The sequence below is a fragment of the Bison bison genome, unplaced genomic scaffold, assembly GCF_000754665.1.
Source record: "Bison bison bison isolate TAMUID 2011002044 unplaced genomic scaffold, Bison_UMD1.0 scf7180017847889, whole genome shotgun sequence".
Lineage (NCBI taxonomy): Eukaryota > Metazoa > Chordata > Mammalia > Artiodactyla > Bovidae > Bison > Bison bison.
The window spans coordinates 15080-20824 of NW_011478462.1; positions in this window are offsets into that span (position 1 = coordinate 15080).

Genomic DNA, 5745 nt, shown 5'->3' on the forward strand with positions numbered 1-5745 from the left:
AGCATATCATCTGAAGGGGGCAGGTGGGTGGACGTTTGAGCTGCCCTGAGGGAGGGGGTGTGTCTGGCCCAGCAGCAGCAGGAGCTGGACTGGCCTCAGAGACTCTGGGGGGTCAGAGCTTGGGGGCGCGGGGTAAGCTCGCAAGCACCTTAGGGTAAGCGCAGGAGGTCCTCCCGTGCGGATGGCAGGGAGAGTCATTGTCCCATGAAGGACAGGCACCCCAGATGAGGCACCATGTTCAGGGCCACAACCTCAGGGAACAGGGTGGGGCAGGCAGCAGGGAGGCCCCAGCAGTCAAGGACAGCAGTTCCTGAGGGCAGGGGAGCCCCCTCAAAGGCAACAACTGGGTTTGTACTTGAGAACATATGAAGGCCTTCCTTCCTTCTCCCCATGTGTTTTCTAGTGGGATGGTTCTGTGTAGTTGCCATTATTTTGAGTCATTTCTTCCATTATGATTTATTTCATGTCGTTTTTTGCATTTTGCGGGCCTGCTCACTGCAGTTTCCACTTGTTAGCCAGTAGTGCAGAGGAACCTAGGAAAGATGAGAAGACAAGGCCTCCCCCTCAACACCCACCCATGGGTCAGACCCCAACAGGGTGAGAGGCCAGGCAGAAGGACTAGCAGCTCCACAGTACGGCGGAGCAGGCTGACTCTCCTAGACGCCAAGCGTGGAGTCGAGGAGGACAGGGGAGGTCTCAGTGAGAAGTTACCTAAGAGTTCAAACACATTACCAGAAACGTGAAGGCTTAAAACAGCAGACATTTATTCTCTTCCAGCTCTAAAGGCCAGAAGTCCAAACTAAGTCTTATGGGCTAAAATAACAGATAGTTCCTTCCGGAGGGTCCGGGGGAGAGTTTGTTCTTTGCTGTGTCCAGTGGCCAGCACTCCCTGGCTTGAGGCTGCCTCACTCCACAACTCTGCCTCCAAGGTCACCTCTCCTGCTCTTCTGCATCCAAATACCTCTTTGCTGCCACCTTGAAAGGACCGTCATGTTTCCATGGGGGCCCCCTGGATACTCCAACACACATGCTCCTTCTCAAAACCCTTAGCTTAATCATATCTGCAGAGTTCCTTCTGCCACAGAAGGTGACATTCATGGTCTCTGGGAATCAGAACCTAGCTATCTCTGCGGGTATTCTCCAGCCTATTATGCCGGCTGGATGTGGGGCAGACTTGAAAGTGTTCCCCAGGTGCACCCTGATTCATCAGCAAAGGACAGCTCACCACTGACTTGGGAGCTGAAGCACAACCTTTGCCCAGCCGGTAGCTGAACGCTCCACTGACTCAGACGCGACTTCTCAGCAGCTGGGCTTAACTGTAAGAGGGGGTGGGGGCAGGCGGGGGGCTGAGTAGTACGTCGGAAGCTTCACACCGTGGAGGAACATACTCCACAGAACCGCTCCGACAAGCCCCAGAACTAATGAACTAACTGCAACAGCAACAAGGCCAAGGAAGAGCCCGCTGGTCACAGCCCAGAGTTCCTGCAACAGATCAGTAACTCTGCCAACTGGCCGCTGACCCCTCTTGGGATGGACCACCGCTGAGATGCATCCATGCTGCCCGGGGGGCCTGGGGCAAGGGCCAGATTCACTGTGAAGTCAGGAGGCTCAGGATCCCTCCAGGTCAGGGCCTCAGCAGAGTGTTCACAGGGTTGCACACTCTGTAAAATTTCCAAAAGCGTGTCATCACAGTGAGGTTAATTTTCTATTCCCACTGCGCCCAGCATTGTGTCATCTCTTCCCCTGCTGTTGGGGACGGGTGGGGGCATGGTGGGCTCTGCTCAGGCAGGCTGAGGTGGGAGCAGCTGCTCCCTGGTGTCGTTCAGGTATTGCTGTCATTCTGGTACAGAAGTGACTCTCAGGAACACAGCCGCCTCTCAGTGCTGGGCGTCACCAACATCAGGCTGATGGAGTTGGCTAATTTCTTCAATTCAAAAAACATCTAAAATGTGATAAACAGCCCCTAAAGACCCTGAAATCTTAGGGCTCATATGTAAAAGAAATCTGATAGAGGTTTTCTCAAATTTAACAATTCTGAGAATGTACACAGTATTAGATAAAGCTACCATCTGGTAGCTCAGATGGCAAAGAATCTACCTGCAACGCAGGAGACCAGGATTCGATCCTTGGGTTGGGAAGATCTCTTGGAGAAGGGAAAGGCTACCCACTCCAGTATTCTGGCCTGGAGAATTCCTTGGGGTCACAAAGAATCTAACACAACTGAATGACTTTCACTTTCACTTTCTAGTATTCTTGCCTGGAGAATTCCATGGGCAGAGGAGCCTTGCAGGCTACAGCCCATGGGGTTGCAGAGTCGGACACGACTAAGCAACTAACAAACACAGCTAAAGGGAGATGATTGGACAGCATCATCGACTCAATGGACATGCATCTGAGCAAACTCCAGGAGATGGTGAAGGACAGGGAAGACTGGCCTGCTGCAGTCCGTGGGGTTGCAGAGTTGGACATGACTTAGTAACTGAACAAGCTGAAGGGGCTGTTACCTGAAAACAACTTTATACCCAAGCTAGTTAAGTTATAAAAATAATCTTTGATTAAACATGTTAGAGGGGAGACTAAACTATCCTCTCTTTATATAGAAGGGGACATCATGAAAGTGTCACCATCTTAAGAGGCCATCAGATTTTGTATCCACAAAGCACAGGGGAAACATGTTAGAGAAATATATCGGGAAGTTAAGTGAGGACATTATGTTTGTTTTTTGTGTTTTGTGATGTTTGTGATATCGGTCAACTTTAAAAATTTGTGTTGAGACCTCCTTGGTGGTACAGCCAGTGGTTAAGAATCCACCTTCCAATGCAAGGGATGCAGGTTGAATCCCTGGTCAGGGAACTAAGGTGCCACATGCTGCAGGGCAACTAAGCCCTCATGCTGCAAAGACCCAGTGCAGCCAAAAAAATATTAGTGTTCTGTGTTGGGACTTCTTTCCTCACTCTGTTCCCTTAATTTTGGATATACGATCTTGTCCTCCTTCTTAAAAAGGGCCCTGAGATGGCTCTCCTTCAGAAGACAGTTGCAAAATTGCTGTGTCTGGGAACCTAGGTTTCAGGAGGGCTCCTGCCATTCCCCAGTGAGAGGGGCTCAAACCTCAACTCTTTGTACAAATAAATGTGCTTTATGCCGAACCCCTGCTTTCCTCTTAGGAGTCCAGGTACGTACCAGGCAGAGGGTGCCTATGACTGTGACCAGCCCCTATGAACACCCTGGGCCCTGAGTCTCCAGTGAGCTTCTCTGGTGGCCAGCATGTCACGCACCATGTTGCAATTTGTTGCTGGGTGAATGGAGAGTGTCCCCTGAGATTTCTCAGGGAGAGGACTTTGGAAGGAGGCACCTGGTTTCCTCTGACTTTGCCCCAGCAGGCTTTTCCCTTTGATTTTCATTAACATCCTTTCCCTTGAATCCTGGTCATGAGTACAATTCTGTGTGCTGAATTCTGTGAGTTCTAGTAAATAACTGAATCCAGGGCCACGGCTGCTCTTGGGGATCTTCAGCACAGCTCCCAAATCTGTATAAGCTTTATACCCCTCAAACCTGAATCCACCCAGGTGTGTATGCTGTGACTAGAACACAAAGGCCAGAGAACCAAGGGGTTCTCATTCCTGAAGTGCCCAGACCTTAAACCAGAGATACTACTGGGGGTGGGGGGTGGGGGCGGGAGAGGACACTTCCACGAGGGGCACAGCAAGGCATGCACTATGAAAAGAACAGCCAGCCCCCCCAGTCACTTTGGGCTCCTTAGGCCCAGAACCAACATTATTCTGATTATCCTGAGCTGCTAGGGCCAACCATGCAACAGGCAGGGCACCCAGGGGCTTCCACCTGCGTCAATGGACTACAGCAATCTTGACCTAGTGAGAACAGAAACACGAAGTGTCCACAGTGCTGAGAAAAAGGCCTGTGTGACTCCACCAGTAACCTGCTCAGTCCAGCTGAAGAGCCGAGGGTGAGGGCACTGAGCCAAACAGAGGATGACAGCCATCACGGCCATGGCCCAGACGCAGTGACAAGGCCTAGTGCAGCAGTATTCCAGACCACCTCAGAGGGGTCACTGTGCCTGGGACTTAGGCCCAAGCCCACCACAGCATGTCTGTTCCACCTGCTCTTCCCACAGCTTGACATTGAACTGCTCCTGTGGACGGGGAGGGGGCACCATGTCACCTCCCCTTGAGCCTGGCAGACCTTTGTGACTGCCTTGACCCAGAGTCTGGCAAGAGTGACACTACTGACTTCTGGAGGCTACGTCTTAGAACGCCACGAATACCCACTTTGTCTTGGGAGGCCACCTTGGTGCCGTGCTTTGCAGAAGCCCAAGCTGGATGGAGAGGCCACATAAAGGTGTGCTGTCTCTCAGAGCCCCAGTTGAGCCCTGGCCAACAGCCAGCACCTGCCACCAAAGACGTGAGGGAGGAAGGCTTCACGACAATGCTGGTCACCATCAACAATGACCACAGACAGGAAAGCCCCAAGTGCACACGGCCCTCAGTCCCTGTCAATGTCGCCTCCCTGTGGTCAGTGTCACAGCCCTGCTGATTTATCCTTCCACGCTCAAACCTGAAGCATGGGATCTGGCTTCTAAGCACTGCAGAGGAGCTGAATAATGCCCTAAGTTTAGTCCTAAGTTGTGTCTGACTCTTACAACCCCATGAGCTATAGCCCACCAGTCTCCTCTGTCCGTAAGATTCTCCAAGCAAGAAGACTGGAGTGGGTTGCCATTTCCTTTTCCAGGGGATCTTCCCAACCCAGGGATCAAACCCAGGTCTCCTCCACTGCAGGTAGATTCTTTACCAGCTGAGCCATCAGAGAAGCCCGAATAATGCAGATGAGGAGGGGAATGAGCTCCCTGATGGTGACCTTGACCACCAAGCAAAAGGTATCTGGAAACAAGAGGCAGCTGTGGAGGAAAACATTTCATCTCTCCTCCTGTGAGCCCCTCCGCTGTTCCAGGGCACTTGCATCAGGCCAGGAAATTCAAGAGGAATGGCAGTAACCCTCTGAAGGGGGAAGGATTATGTAACTTTTAACATTTATTCCAGGTGGGAAAGGAGGGAGAATGTAACTCCCACACAGCCTTCACTCAGAAAGTCACTGAACTGGGGTTCCATCCCCCAGACCCCCGGGACACACATCCACTGCCCACAATGGGGTGGTTGCTGGGTACATTCTACTTATTGATACTCGTATCAAGCAAAAAATTAAGAGTTCCACAGGATTACTTGGACAGATCTGATAAAGTATTTTTGAGTTAAATGCAGAAGTGTATGAAACAATGCCATTTTTAAAAATAAGAGTTCCAAAGGCCATTATATGGCTGTACATGTACAACTGTATATACATGTGTCTGTGTGTGACTTGGATGTAATTATGAGTGTGGAGAAAAACATGGAACCATTTTTTAAGCTATAGTAGATAGGGGGATGCGTGCAGAGAAAGAAGGCAACATGGAAAACTGAAACTAAAAAATCTGACCATGTGTACGTACAACATAAATATGTCTGCTTTTTAAACGGACAAATGTAAAACCTAAACGGTTAAAAAATTAAAAACAAACCAACAAACAAACAAGCGAACAGAGCGTATATCTCAGCTTGGGAGAACGCCTGCATTTATGATTGCGGAAGAACTTAAGACCTGCAGTGGCGGCTATCCTCGCAAACCTCGAGGGAGATGCCAAGCGTCAAGCAGAAGTAAAGGCGAGCCAGCGGCGCGGGGAGCGCGGGGCTCAGT